This window comes from Amblyomma maculatum, chromosome 3 (genome assembly GCF_055883805.1).
Source record: "Amblyomma maculatum isolate TAMU_Amacu chromosome 3, ASM5588380v1, whole genome shotgun sequence".
NCBI classification, from domain to species: Eukaryota; Metazoa; Arthropoda; class Arachnida; order Ixodida; family Ixodidae; genus Amblyomma; species Amblyomma maculatum.
This window is the reverse complement of record NC_139346.1, coordinates 207755330-207771073: the sequence shown is the minus strand read 5'-3', so window position 1 is coordinate 207771073 and position 15744 is coordinate 207755330.

Sequence of the window (15744 nt, the reverse complement as noted above, 5' to 3'; positions counted from 1 at the left end):
CCGAGTCAAGCATCATCTTTATCAGCCTAACTGCATTGGCTGCAGTACCAAGACCACAGCAACTGAGCCTGCCTGCTGCCATCCGCGGTCATCTTGTCTCTGCAAAACTTCCTAATCCCATTCGTCCAAGTGATTTTCTGCCGCCAATTACAACGCTTGCCGGCTTCATTTGCTCTACCGTTTTTCTAGTGCTACAAGCTCTAGAAAGTCTACTCGATGGAGCATTTGCTACAAATTTGTATCCAGGGGTCAAGTGGATGCAGCTAGCACAGAACCGGGTTAAGTGGAGAAATATGGGAGAGGCCTTCGCCCTGCAATGGGTATAGTCAGGCTGATGATGATGATGATGATGATGATGTATCCTTCCACACCTAACTCACTGGATGCAAAGAGCTCACCTTTATAAAGAAGGGCACCTGGTCAGTAATGTCAGTAATGCCTTCTGATGCAGCCTGTGATGTCGCCGCTACTAATATAATCACAACGGCACAAAACTGCGTATGTGCTGGAGCCGCCGGTGTGTCGAGTTGCTATGCCAATGAGAAGGCGAGATGCTCGGCCGAAAATTACACAAGGTAAGTACTGCGTCGGCTCATTAGTGGACAGTAATTGATTGTGAGAAGAGGAATTGTGCCACTGAACAGCTCTCCCGTTCGCGCACTTTCGCTGCTGCTGACTACGCTCGCATTCGTGCCTTACCTGAAGCGGGGCAGACGAGATACGCGGCAGAACGCAAATGGCCCTGACAGTTGATTAGCGGCTATGGGGTTTACCTGCAGCGTACCGCCAGATAAGCAAGGAAGGAGCACTGCGGCTACTAAAATCTGATGCTTTATTTTCGGCGTATCTCTTCCTTTGATAACGCTTGCTGTTTCAAGACAGTCTTGTTGTTTGCTGTTTCAGGAAAATGGTTGGTTGGTGTGTGGGGTGTAACGTTCAAAAGCTACTCAGGTTATGCGAGACGCCTTAGTGGAGGACTCCAGAAATTTCGAACACCCGGGGTTCTTTAACGTGCACTGATATCGCACGGCACGTGGATGCCACTCCGTTTCGCCTCCACCGAAACGCAGCCGCCGGCGGTAGGGATCGAATCCGGGAACTCCGGCACAGCAAACCGTGGCGGGACTTTGAGGGATATGCTTGGCTCTTTGTTCAGATCCTCAAAGTAATGTTTTCTTTTAGTCTATACTGTGCAATTCGTTGCGTTCTCGACCATGTTTCTTTACTTTCATCCAAGTGTATCGCACAGCAACTAAAATATAGTACGGCGTTATCGTGCAGAATCTACGTATTAGTATTGTATGAAGTGTACAACTTATCAAGTTATCTTGGCAACTCTGAAGCCCTCTCCTATTTTACAAAATGAAAGGCTGATTATTACACTAATTGTTTTATGGAAACAAACATGGAATAAGACGATGTACGCAGCAGACAGCAATCACTTTTCTTCCCCTTGTATAGTTAAATACTGAAGCCAAATTCGTTCTAGCCACGGCCGGCCGTCAGTGGCGACGGCGTAAAGAGCGCGCCGCCGCCGCTCGAGTCCGGCCATAAGCTCTAGCAAAGCGAACAAAGTATTTTCTGTAGAGGGAAGGTCGACTATTATAACATCAAACGTTTCTTGGCACCCTTAAAGCGAATTTCTTCTGAAATCAGCTGTTCATGAAATACCGCCTGAGAAAAACAGGGACGGGAGTAAATTACGACGGAGAGCTTTCGCAGTATCGGCTGGGGCAACAATTAACACATCAACAGCGGATCCCGGTGAATCAATGCTTGTGTTTCTCCCCCGGGCTTGAGTGTGCATGCAGTACGTTGTTTGCAATATCACATGACGAGAGTTATTACTGCGATTCTTAATTCGTGACGTAATGATGACGTTCAGGATGTTGCCATAAGAATAGGATCAACTGCACTTGCAAATGGACAAGGACGCTCCTGCGCGATAATAAATCGTCCTCTACTTGAAAAAAAAAAAAAAAAAAACATGGACAAATTCGTAGCGAAGGTTAAGGGGTATAGACAACTAATTTTTAAATCCATATTTAAATTTTTGAAATGACGTATTAGGCTTTAGTACGCTAGATTCACCTATGTCAGCTAAATAGCCCCACATTTTAACTTATTTTTGAAGCTGTTTCGGTTTCGAGTCAACAAAAGAACAATGACTCTGATGCGAAGTTGGTGTTTGTAATTTATCCGGAGCCCCACATAGTCTACGTCGCTTTTGGGTCGCTAAGCCCTGAATATTGCACACCTTCGTCAATTTTTTAGAACCTAGTGTGGTCAGTTTGTAGCAGTTGGGCTCGTGTCGAATAAATTGAAGCTCGAGCCTTCAGTGCAATAGAGCCATACTCTCTCTCTTGCAAAAAATTTGAAGCGTTGGGGATGCATAAATGATCCCTACGGCGTGGGCCAGAAGCAGCTCTCCAAACTTGTGCTCGAAAATGTGACTGCTGTTTTCAAAGCGTGTGAGATGAATACGCTGTTCTGTGCTCCAATCGCTGTATTGGTTATATACGTTTAGGTGTTGGCAATAGGATCACTTAACTCAGTTAAATATTTCTTTATCTTTTTTTTTTCAATCCTTTATGACTGCGCATGGCCGTGACAAGTTTTCCAAGAATCCTATAGGTCTCATCGATGAGGACGTTGCGTACGTACGGCCTCTTGAGTTTTTGTCGGAAAGCACTCCTTCAGCCATCCAATCGTGTGCAAGAAGATTGTCGTCAGTGATCTTGTGGCTTTGCCTAGTTGGCGTAGCGACCTGTTTCCCTGGCGTGTACGTTCGGCATGCAGGCACGGTGCCGAGCTCGGTAGAAAAAAAAAAAAAAAAAACACCAAACCATCGGAGCTTAGTCGATTCGAACCCAAGAATTCGTCATGGCCGGGAAGCGAGTTAGGAATGTAGCTATCGCCGCAGTTCTTTTTTTCTTTATTGCATGGGAACACTTCGGGGGAAGAGAAACTAAAACAGCTCATTCCTCAAATCACCAGGCTGCATAATGCAAGCCGCATAATACAGGCCGCATAAGACAAGCCGCATAATGCAAGCCGTATGCGGTAGCCAACTATAGGCGGCTCTTTCCGGGCAGCGTGCACTCCACGCACCAAAGCGCACTGCTCTCGAAATAAAGACTTCGATGACCGTGGTGATTTGTCAGGATAGTCCATCATTCGGCTTTTCCACAAACTAAATAGACTTACCAACACAAGCAAATCACAACGCACAACACAGTTTTTCCGAACAGGCAAAAAAGTGACTTCAATGTCCTCCTCTAGCGTCCGCGCCAGGTGTTGCAATAGGCAGCCATGGCAGCCAATATGAGCCAAGAGAACATGTTTCCCTGTTCGTTTCATGAAAGTCATCGGCTTCATTCAAGAGGACTGCAACGTTGGTTCGTGGCGGAGCAGTGATAACACGTGTTTAACTTTCTCTGTCCCAAACAATGGAACCAGGAAAGGCGTCCTATTTCCCTCGTTCTCTTCCTTGACCGCATATGTTCATGCAACACAATGTCAATCAGTGCTGACACTAAAAACAAAAGTACAGCGCGATAACCTCAATAGATAACCTGTAGCAATGACCCGAGTTCAGTTCGCATTAACACGCGCATCGCGAGCAAGGTATTTCTTTTTGGTGTTACACAGTATGCCAGAGCTTCATCCGCGTCAGACCCCTGCGGGTAGGTTGATTCATTTTCGGATGATGAATTTGTATGATCCATAATGGTAGTTCTGTACTCTTCGCGAGGGCTGCAGGAAGGCGACTCGCATTACGGCGGAGGTTTTCGACGTCTGGTCCCACGCCTTAACTTAACCATTGTATCACCCGTCGTATCAGCCGTAGTTTAGAATTTTGAATATTTTGTTTTTCTGCTCACGGACGATTATGAACTACAAACATAATCCGAGAAACTATCTGTGGTGGTAACCTGCAATGGCAGATGAGAAAGCAACTTTGGATTTGGCAACGATTTGGTTTGGTTTTTTTCAGTGAATTTACGCACATTTTTATCGTCCTTACACTAAAGTGATCAAAACTAGACAAGTTTAATTATGCTTACCATATCTTTCCCTTAATACATTTTTCAATTTCTTGCGTTACTCAAATAAGGAACCATTATTGATGAAACCCCAGCAGTTCATAACTTTTATCCCGGGGTTTCAGCATCTAGGCATTAATAATAGTTGGTTAACAGGAAGTGAAAGACGCAGTATCTGTCACATTTGTTTCTGTGAACACCTGAACCGCGCCGTAAGGGAATGAGGAAGGTGGGAGTGAAAGTGGAAAGAGAGAAGGGGGTGCCGTAGTAGAGGGCTATCGCACTAAAAAAAAAAAAGCGCGGCCGCCGGCGGTCGGGAACCGAAACCGAATCCCGACCGCCAGAGTGAATCTTGCGAAGAAAGGTATAGCAGCTTCTATATATATATATATATATATATATATATATATATATATATATATATATATATATATATATATATAGACATGGATTGCTTGTTACTAATGGGCCAGAGTTAAATTCAAACAGGATGTCACACAACTTTCCCGATTATCTATTTTATTCCAACAGTTTCGGACGGTGGACCGTCCTTCTTCAAGGTAGTATAATTCTACCTTGAAGAAGGACGGTCCACCGTCCGAAACTGTTGGAATAAAATAGATAATCGGGAAAGTTGTGTGACATCCTGTTTATATATATATATATATATATATATATATATATATATATATATATATATATATATATATATATATATATATATATATATATATATATATATATATATATATATATATATATATATATATTCTCACCTCCCCACGTTGTAGGGTAGCCTACTGGGCATTGCCCAATTAACCTCCCTGTCTTTCTATTCTATTTCTCTTTCTACAAACTAAATCAAACCAGATGTAAACACGACCCAAAAAGTGCTTCGTACTGCTTCCAGTTTTAATTTTGAGTCGACCATTCGGCAGTATGCCTACCTTTCTCGGGACTTGAGAAAGGCAGGGCTCCTGCCAAAATGTCGATTTAAAAATAAAACTGGAAGTTGTATGAAAAAGTATTTAACAGGTGAGCAGGAAAGGTATTTAAATACTCACGAGAAATACCTTTGACTCACAGTGACGAAAAAGCATTAGGAAATACCCAGTGCATATTCCGAACACTATGCCCAAGAAATGAAGAGCTTGAAGCAACTCCTGCGATTTTAAGACCGTACTGAGTTCTGGGTTGGTTTATATTGTTGTAGGTTTGGTAATCACAGTACGCGATTTCGTATCTTGAAAAACGAAAATAATAATTTTAGATGAACAGAAAACTTGAATAAAAATTGAAACTCGCGCGTGGGGCCCGGAGAACGCTGCTTTGCGTGTTATCTAAGCTTGCAGCCGAGCCGCGCGCGCGCGGCCGTTTTGTCGAGGTGTGCGAATGTCAATTTCTGTTATGGCGCCATGGGGAACGTACAGTCGCGAGATTTATCAAAAGGAATGCGCAAGCGCGTCTCAGATAGCCTAGTCCAGAACTAGCGGCGAAACGCGACTGCGGCGTAGGAAATAAAGTGGAGGGAGCGATGCTCTTCCATCTGCTGGCCGCAACTTTTGCATCGGCCGGCAGCTCAATAAGTGCAAAGTCGTACTTCCGTCACCTGATATCACCGCTCACTTCGAGCAAAATTGGGACGACGCCTGATAGCAAAGAAAGGAAGCACGTTGATTTGACGCTTGGGAATAAAAAGAAATAAAGGAATTAACATGAAAAGCAACTAATAGGGCAAGCGTTCAGCGGTTTTGCCTGTTTTAACTTCTGTCGTCTGCGGTTCTAGAGGCGTTCGTTTCGTTGATACGTTAGAAGTCGTCTTAGAAGGGTGGGGCACACATAACTCTATCTTCTTGAGTAATAAAGCAAATTTAGCGCACTTCTCTTTTTAGGATGTCCAGTGTGCCTGATAATGAATGAATCCGAATTGTAGAGCTGTCTTTAAAGGGCATTCAGGCCGTTTTCACATGTACTAATACTGCATATTTTTGTAGTAGAGTATCCGTTGATCACGCCTGATGTTATTTTTTATTGTGCATAAAACAGGCGCAATCACGGACTGAAAGCACGTTATTCAAATATTCCGCGCCCCGCGCGACAGCTGCAGAGGAGGAAAGCAGAGAGAGAAAGCTCGCTCTTGCAACACCCTCTAGACTAGAGGGTGTTGACTCTTGCCGTCATGTTGTGACGTCACTTTGAGGAACCGGAGGCACGGGAGCCAAGTTCATAATTAGCGATAGCAAAACTGCCATTTAAAATTTTGGGAAGGGGAGGATATCGCCGTAGGCGGCCAAAATCCTCACCCAAAGAACGATAAATAGGAAAATTCAGTCAATTTGGACACCCGCTCACGCTGCCGTCCCTGGTAACGAGGCGGCTCACGAGCTAGCCCGAGTTCTCTACTTCCGGGTAGTCGTCGAGCCCCCCGAACACTGGGCATACGACGAGCGTCTGCAAAATTACGGGGAAACCAACGACCATTTTAAATTGGGACGTAGACTGGCACCCCCACTAGATGTTAGCCTAAATAATAAAGAAGCTATTGCCTGGAGGCGGCTACAAACACGTTCATGAACCCGGTCTGGGCATTTCAAGCGCTACCAGACTTTAGGGACAATGATCTGTGCAAACACAGTGGGGCGAGAGGGACCCTCGACCACATAATTTGGGAGTGCCCACAATCTCCAGGGATAGGACAAAATATTACAAGTAGAGAAGTCTGGAATACCCTGCTGCGAAGCACGGGCCCTGCGATCCAGCACCGCACCATCCATCTGGCGGAAGAGGCCGCAAAAAGCCAAGGGCTACCTGCCAGCCTCTAATCCGTAGGCGCACGACTCCCCGTCTTCTCCAGCACGCGTTCCGGGGGCGGGGAAGAGGGCCCCATTTCCGATGGAAATAAAAGTTGTGCAACCAACGGAGGCATTCAGAGCCACGCGAGCGGGCTTTTGGCGTGCGCTTTGTGTCACTTTGCTTGCGTTGCGCACGTACTACAAATCATGTCACCTTAGTGTTGTGCCCCCGATACAACACTACTCTGCTTGCGTTCGCTTGCACGAGCTCCTGAGGCCGCGACGATGTCGTTTTCCATCGATCGTTTCTCGCAATGTCAAAAGCTCGCAGCGCAATGGGACGCTGCTGGGAAGAGCGATAAATTCAAGCTTACCAAAGGAAACGTATTCTTCTCGAAACATTTTCATAACTGCGACTGCGTGCAGAGCTTGTTCCTAATGCGATTTCTACACGGTTTTGTCAAAAAGGCATGGCTGAACCATGACGCGGTTCCTTCCATTTCCTCGCACCAAAGAGTCAGTCACCATTCCAAAGATCCGCGTTTGTTAAAGGAGGAAAAGGGAGGTAAGGGCTTGTACTCCTGATGGTAATTCTTTTACTTTCTGGCGTTGCAGGCCTCAATTGTATATGAACCGTTGCGATCCATTCATGGTGTGCAATCTCGCGATGGGACCTGCAGGTGGCATCGACGCGTGGCAGTACTTGCGTGTATTGTTTCCTTGCGCAATGATACACGCTACGGCTTCTGCACAACTAGTCAGCTGCACGTGCTGTGTCGCATGTTGTGACGGCTTTGCGGGATCGTCTTCCGGACGGCACACGTGCCTGACATGCTCGTAGAACCCCTGTGGGAGCGTTATTAAAAGATTAGTTGTGTACTGCACAGCTGCGCATGAGCGCACCCAGGTCTGCAGCGTACTGAACAAAGTTTGGTTCGATGCGTCCAAGCAAGCATTCTTCGAAGTGTCTCGTCATGAAAAATAGTTAAACGCTTCGCACGATAGGATTTTACGTAGTTATGTCTTGTTTGGTGTTGAAAATTAAGTGAGAAATAAAACCAACGAGGGTTTTGTGAGAAAACACATTTCAAAACATGGTTTTCTCTTGAAGGTACGATCTGCGGTGGAGTTACAGCTTAGCTTCCAACGTAAGTGAGCCGTCGATTCACTACGCTTATGCCTTGAGCTTACGATAACGGAAGGGGTCTCTACGTCTGGTGAACGTGCCGTGGCTCAGGCAGCATTGTGCGCGGCTTTGACTTGGTCTCCAGCTATATAGCTCCACCACTGTCTCACATGCATTGCAGAGCTCGGCAACCACGCTTCCCTCACTGATCATTTTTATCTGATGGTAGCTCTGTACAGCTTCATCCTTTCCATAAAATTCTTCGTTTTTCCGACGTACGGTGTCTGGCACTCAAAGCAAAAATTTGGTACACCTCGCCTTGGGCCCTTTTCCCTTTTTTTTTTTTATAACAATGATCTTCCGGGCGGGACAGGAGGCGTGCCATGGTGGTATAGTCGGCTGGTGCATTGTTCGCTGCTCTTCTTTCCCAAGAATATGTGCGCCAAGGTTTCGCTGAGGCTCATGCAGTTTTTTCTAATGATGGTATGTACTACTTTTCAAAATGTCTTACTCTGTATCATAGCAAGTGTTGATGCAAAAGCGGTACATACTGACGGCTGATTGCTCTCCACGGTGCATCTGGTACGGATACAGGTGGCGAAACCCCCGATTGTGACTCGAGGGAAAATAGTGCGCAGCACAACGACGCGGAGAGCGACGATCAGCATGCAGCGCAACGAGGTAGCTACGTTGACAGCACCCTCAGCGCTCAAAATGTCGTGCCCGCGGCGTCTTGGCCAATCACAGGCGGCGGCGCGCACGACCCGCGGTGAACCGCTTGGCGCCGGCTGCACATTCCTGCTAAAAAAAAAGAAAAAAAAAAGACTATTTTTGTTTTTGTTTTCTGCCTAATTTAAATCTTGTATTCGAGTTCGCGGCATGAAAAACTGTAGAACCCGACTTTGCAAAAAGTGAAAGCCCGACTTTGCAAAAAGTGTCCGAAAAACTGAAAGCCCGACTTTGCAAAAAGTGTCAAGTGTTTAAGGGGCTACAGCGAAAGGCTAATCCCGCTCTTTGATCCTTTTTTTTATCGCCGAGCGTAAAACAAAACTAACTTTCATCGCTATCAGCCATTGTCCCTATTTTGTGCCAAGCGAAATATGATATCAGGTGATGACAGCATGACACTCCACCGATTTTTAGCTGCCATTCCAAAAGTGACCACGCTCCGTGCACAGCGTAGTGCACGGTATGAGGCCAGCGGATTAGGGTGCCTCGATACCAGCGCCGCCGTACAGGGTGGTGACACCCTTTGACATGCCCCGCGCCGCCGCTTTCTCCGCGCTCGCCATCTTGGGGCAAGTCGCTTCAAGCCGTTGCTGCGGAGTGTCCGAAGCGGTTGTGCTGAGCGCTGGGTGCTGGGCGATTGAACTGTGTTCAGTCGCGAAAACTAGCATGCCAGGCTGTTGTGTTCCATTGTGTGCTGGTTCAGCAAAAAAAAAAAAAAAAAAAAAGAGCCAGATGTTTTCGTTCTCCATGGGTAAGAGACGGAGAAATGTATGGGACGCGAAAGTGAAGCGTGAAGACTGCGAAGTAAGCCACAATACCTGTGCTTCTTTTATGCATTCATAAAATTGTTTTGAGCGAATAGGTGCATTTGAATCGTGTAAAAAGGTCTAGCGCAGACACAGATCACTAGAAAGATGATAAACACACACAAGCGCTTGCGTATGTGCGCGTGTCGTCTTTCTTGCGGTCTGTATCTGTTTATACGAAAGCGTTCTAAAAGATATTTTTGTACTCGTCTAACGCAGTTACGCACTTCTTTTTGCAATGACATTATCTCACGCCGCTTCACCCACCTGCTTGTAATCACGAGCTTTGTGCGGTTTTTGGCTTCCCCATCTAGCATTGTGCGCAACAGATTTTGGTCTGCCTTCTTCAACGTTGAAGCAGGTCGAAGCATCGCATTGCCTGGCATCGGGAGTAGCGCGCTGTGTTTTTTAAGTGTAAATTTTGAATTTTCAGCGTACGTGAGGGCTTATAAACTAAATATATGGACAATTGCGTCTGCTATGTTGTAGTCACTCGGGGAAATTTAGTGTAACTTTCAGTGAGTGACACTCGACTTTAGTATCATTCGCGTAGTGTCACACAATAATATCTGTTGTTGAGGATCTGCCTTCATAGCCGCACCAAGAACATGTGGAGAAGGTCGAGCCTGGTATTTGTCAAAGGAATGCACCATTGTGCCCTTTCGATCGCTCCCCTTTACACTCGTTCTTGAAAGCTGGTGGCAACCGCCGAGGCTTCAGATTCATACAGATTACATTCCCTCTCTCCTTCTCGGGAAATAATACAATGGAGAGCGACGGATGGCATGTCATCTCGCGACAGAGTATGAAGTGAAACGCAGTTTGTAACAATTATTTTGGTCGCAAAAAAAAAAAAAAACACCCCGTGAGTTGGCCGCGCTGGAATTTGGCAAGTGGGCTTAACGCTAGTACAACATTTCGCGAAACAGAGATAACAGGTCCTCTGAAACTGCTCTTTTTTAATTATACACAGGAGCAGTTTTACGCGAGGTTTCTGAGATTCGCAATAATATAAAAAGTTGGGTTCTCATGAAAATTAGGTCGTTTTAAGCATATGATTGGCAGCTCGACAAGTCTCAAAGAAACTTCTCTCGTACGTGAGCTGGGAGGTGTAGCGACATCATCTTATGAAAACGGTCGTGAGGAAGCAAGGTTCTTGCGCAGTACAACAGTTCATCCCGAATGCAGCTTTTCCTTCCCTGTATAATAATTACGCATCGCGAGGCGATGTTCACACCCTGTTGTCCCCGCAAGTACTCGTCTGAGGTTAAGCCAAATTTTGGTGAAGCTAAATTTGACTGCCGAATTAGTGCTGTCGCTTGTTTGGCATCCATGGAAAAATTTTGCGATCGTACATGTAAATATCGCATTACTTCCATAATGTTTTTATTATTTCATCCATTTGCGTGCACACTACAAAATACGCAAAAATGACTGTTTCGTAGCCTATCTTGTTTCAGCGCCAGTTCAAGGGCAAACACAGTGTATGGACGGTGGCTCCTCAAGTCAACAGCTGTCCCGACATTGTTTGATTGCGTGTAAAAATTTATCAGAACTAAACGACATCTTCCGCTTGAAGAGTCGAGTAAAATCCTATAAATGCCTTATCGAACAAACCGTTCCGATTCCAGTGGTTGATTGCGCGGAATACCCAAAGCTTATGAACAGACTGTTAGAGCGGTTTGGGACGATCCGCTTGCGCATTTACTTCAGTTGGCTAAGTCAGCCAGAAAAATCGAATGATGGGTACGGCATCAAAACTGTAGCTGACGGCAACATTTATTAAAAGATGTGTCCTAGGCGTGCATCCAAAATCAGCTTCAAAGTCTTAATGAGGATTGTTTTGGAATAAAATGCCGTGTGAATATGCGACACGTGCCAAAGGTTGATTTACGCATCGTTTTTGCTGTGTTTTTTCTACGGTTTACGATGGGCCAATGCGATACAAATTATTTTCGATATACGGCTCCCTGAAACGTACACATGGTTGTTCATCTATAGCAATAGACGCAACTGAATGTTATGTACCTCATAAACTCAATTATGGCCGGCAGTGCAAAATGCATTGCTTTATAAAACAGCCAGTCGTCAAAATAACCGCATTTGAACATCCGAGACGACGAAAGAGTAAATGCTTACCATCTGCAATTTGATCATTTCCTCTTAAACTACGCATGCTAGCAAGCAGTAGTTGCTTTCACATTTTTTTCTCCGAGCGAAAAAGCGCTCAGGATTGCGCGTATGTGTGTAAAAACGGTACACAGCCGAGCCTGCTAGCGCAAGCGCGTGCTGAATAAGAAATAGGGCCGCGGCTCCATAGCCTGCCGTATCTGAGCTTGCCCCAACATGGCGCCGTCGAAGGCGGTGTCTCCACCCTGTACGGCGGCGCGCTACATCGAGGCACCCTACCAGCGGATGGAACAGCAGCGCTCTCTACACTTGATTTCCAACGCCGTCGTAGCGCTTCGCCACTAGTTCTGGACGAGGCTATCTGCCACGCGCTCACGTGTTCCCTTTCATAAAGTTCACGGCTGCACTATTTTATATCAGTGAATCGTCCTCGATAGCACCGAGTAGTGACATCGAGGATTCGTCATTCTGTTGGAATTATAGAGCGATTGTCCGTTGTCAAAAGACCCGCCGCGGAAGGCACACGATCGAGGAGACTGAGAGCTTCATTGACGAGCTGAATTAAATATTATAAAACGAATCAGTGCGCTGCAAAACGCGAAGTTTTCCGCCCGTATCGTCAGTCGAAAACTACTCTAAAAATGTAGGGGCTGGACACAAATACAGCTAGAAAAAAAAAAAAATTCTCGCAACGAGAGGAGAACGAGCAAGTGATCTGGAATGCTGGTTAATTACTGCCGGAAGAAGCATTCGCTAGAATTCTTCAGCTATTTATGCACTCACACACCTCGGTACAAGTGGTCGGCATATATTTCGTGAAACAACGAGTCGACAGGTTCCATACGCTCAATTATTTTGGTTATTTTAAGATATCTTTAGTAAAACATCTACTTACCTCGGCTCGTGTCCTGTTCACTGCTGCCCCTCGGTGTATTGGCGGTTTAACAGGCGTCGCATGTGGCAAGACTATCGGCACTGCAACCCCCGCGTGGTACCCCGATGCCAAACTCCTCCATGAAAAGCATCCGGTCTTGGTAGCAGTCCGGCGTAAAGGGTTCTGAGCACACATCATGCTCTCAGATTCGGGGAACCGGTTGATGCGCCGGATAACAAGAATCAAATTGTTGCGCAGCTCCTTGCTCTTAACAATTCATTGGTAAATCATTGTGTTATTTCTTCTGTGTATGCGCTGTGCCAGGCTGTTTCCGAGTAGCGCCGTTGTCCCCTTGCAGCGAACGTTCCAAGTTGCGAACAAAAGGCTATACATGAGAGCCCACACCAACTTCTGGCAACGAGTGGCGCCAAGTAGGGCCGCTGCACTGTCGCCGTTCTCCTACAAGAATGTGGCAACATCGAGCACAGTGTTATTCATAAAAAAGTTTTCGGTTTGGCAGCGTGAGTTGCAAGTCTGAGGACACTATCTTTAAAATTACTTTGCGAGAAAACTAAAACATTCTCAACTGTGCTGTTTGGCACACACAATCTTGACGTTGAGAATTTCTAAAACAAATTCGTAGACATCTGTGACCATCGAAAAATCGCCGAGCTGCCCTTCTTAAAAGTGAGGTGAACAACGCAGACGGTAACAATTAATTGCGTTAATTTAATAATACTAAAAATATTTTCAGCTACTACAGAAAATGGAGAAGAGAAAACAGGAAAGAATCGATCTACAATGACTCAAGAGGCAATGTCCTGCTTTTGAAACAAGATAATTGTATCTTAAATCGTGAAAAAAAAAGAAATTTAAAGAAGAAGATAACACCTGGTGGGGTGAATCCGTAGCAACAAATGATCACCTTATATTGGAATAGAAGCCAATACAATGTTGTTGTTTTTTTTTTGTTTTTTTTTTTTTACTGGACATTGGTTGACCTGTAGAGAAATTATGAAGCATACCCGTTTCCAACTGAACACAACTCACGGGCTGCACATTAAAGACTTCTCTTACACCTCTCCCGAGCCTAACATACAAACTAAGATGAAGGATTCTATCTGTTCATTTTGCCACCTAACAACCAGACAGTTGGCTTTCTGCGCAACAATCGTGGCAGAGACAACAGACTATTGCCATCTGCCACCTCGCACGTGGCAAAGAAATTGACTTTTTTCAATAGCGCACCCCTCTTCCGGCCGCGAGACAAAGTATGGTTGACGGGACGGGTTACCGAGAATGTGTGCAGAAATTCGTTCCTAGTAGTGGGTGGGCTTATTTCCCAAACAGTAGTTGAGTGAAGGGCTGATCTCGCCTAGCCTGTGCAGAGACGCGTTAGACATCTGTGACCATAATTTGACGCACTAGCTCCCCCCTCCCCTCCCATATCTTACTCCCTTTGCAACCATGACAATGACAACAGGAAGGTGGAGAATCTGGCCGTGTCTTCTCTGTTGAGGCAAGCTTGGGTAGGCGGAGACAATACAATTCGTCCATAACGAAGACCTGAAGATGCTAGCACTGCACGCAAGTATTGTGCAGCAGTTCGTCGCGTCAATGAAGCGAGGGACGTCGTTTCCTGGAAAAGCACGTGTAGGGAAGTCCTCCCCCAATTTTCGCGTGGCATCCCGGCGAAAATGGTGGCCGAAAAAGCTTCGCGCATGCGCAGTAGCGCTACTCGAAAAAGGTCCATTCAGACAAATACCAAGAGCAGTTTTCGCGTTTGTGGCACTGCCTAATGTTTCGTGTTGAAGGAAATGCTAAGCATAGTGGCACCTACCACAACCCCGTTCCAAAGCGGATGCTACTAATGTCTATCTATTGTCTGCAAGAAGGGTTCTTAAATCGAGAGAGCATCCACAAAAGCACATCAGACGCATGAGAAAGATGTAAAAGTAGATAAAGGAAAGCATTTGTCAAGCGCCAGCCACTTCTGAGACTTCCCTTCATTGATGCCGATCGCCGCGGCCGTGTTACGTTCACTGTAGCCATGTCTGTGCGTACATCCACGAAACGTGCTGGAGCGCGAGACGGACGGACGGACGGGTGGATGGATGGGTGGGTGGATGAATGGAATATAAGAGCGTCACCTTTGAAACGGGGTGGTGGCATTTTCCACCATGCTTGGTTTTCTTTTCCTGTACTATTCTTTCATGTTGTTATAAATCGGTGAGGTGTTTCGTCATTTCCAATACGGAATTTTTATTTTTACATTTATAACTTTATGCCAACTTCCTGTTTTTCAGCTACCAATCTTCTAACCATTTTTTGCTAACGTTTACCTCAGATTAATTTACCTGACGACTGGTATCTCTAAACTTCAGGTAGAGTGACATTCGAATGGATACCACGACATTCAAGTACGAGTTCAACTCTCATTGCACATGTGTCATCAGGCTCTCAGATGCGGCGGCGCCCAACGGAGAATAGTGCAACTAGCTCTGCCTAGCGCGGGCCGGGCGCCACGAGAGGGCAGCAACAGTGTTGTGCGGCTTTAATAATTTCCGGAATCCGAAGAGCGTGCAGATTTCCACATACCCCTCAACGATTTTTCAGAACTGCATGGTTCAGCAATTTTGCTAACGGTGGTTAATCAGCCATCCGCAGAGTAAACATTGGGCTATATATAATCAAGCTCCCCTTCATGGATCACTGCCTTGTCGTGGCGGAGGGGCTTGCGAAACTCGATGAAGTCGTGAGCTCTGCGGTGTAGGGCCACCCAAGATAGACAGGTCACGGCACAGAGTTCTTACAAAATGTGATTCACTGGAGAAGGTAATGGCAACCCACTCCAGTATTTCCTGCCAAGAAAACCCTATGGCCAGTCACAACAGCATTAATGATATGGCGCCGGAAGATGAACCCCCCAGGTTGGAAGGCGTCCCACATGTTACTTGGGATGAACAAAGGGCGATTCCTAGTAGCTCCAGGACAAATGAAGCGGCTGTGATGAAGCCAAAAAAAAACACTCAGTTGTGGATGTGTCGGGAAGCGACCGGAAAGTACGATGTTGAGAGGAGATATATCACATAGCAACATGGAATGTAAGATCTATGACGCAAGGTAAACTGGATGTCGTCAAGCGAGAAATGGACAGATTGAACATTGATATCTTGGGTATCAGCGAGCTCAAGTGGACCGGAATAGGAGAATTGAATTCCGGCGACCATTATGTCTTTTA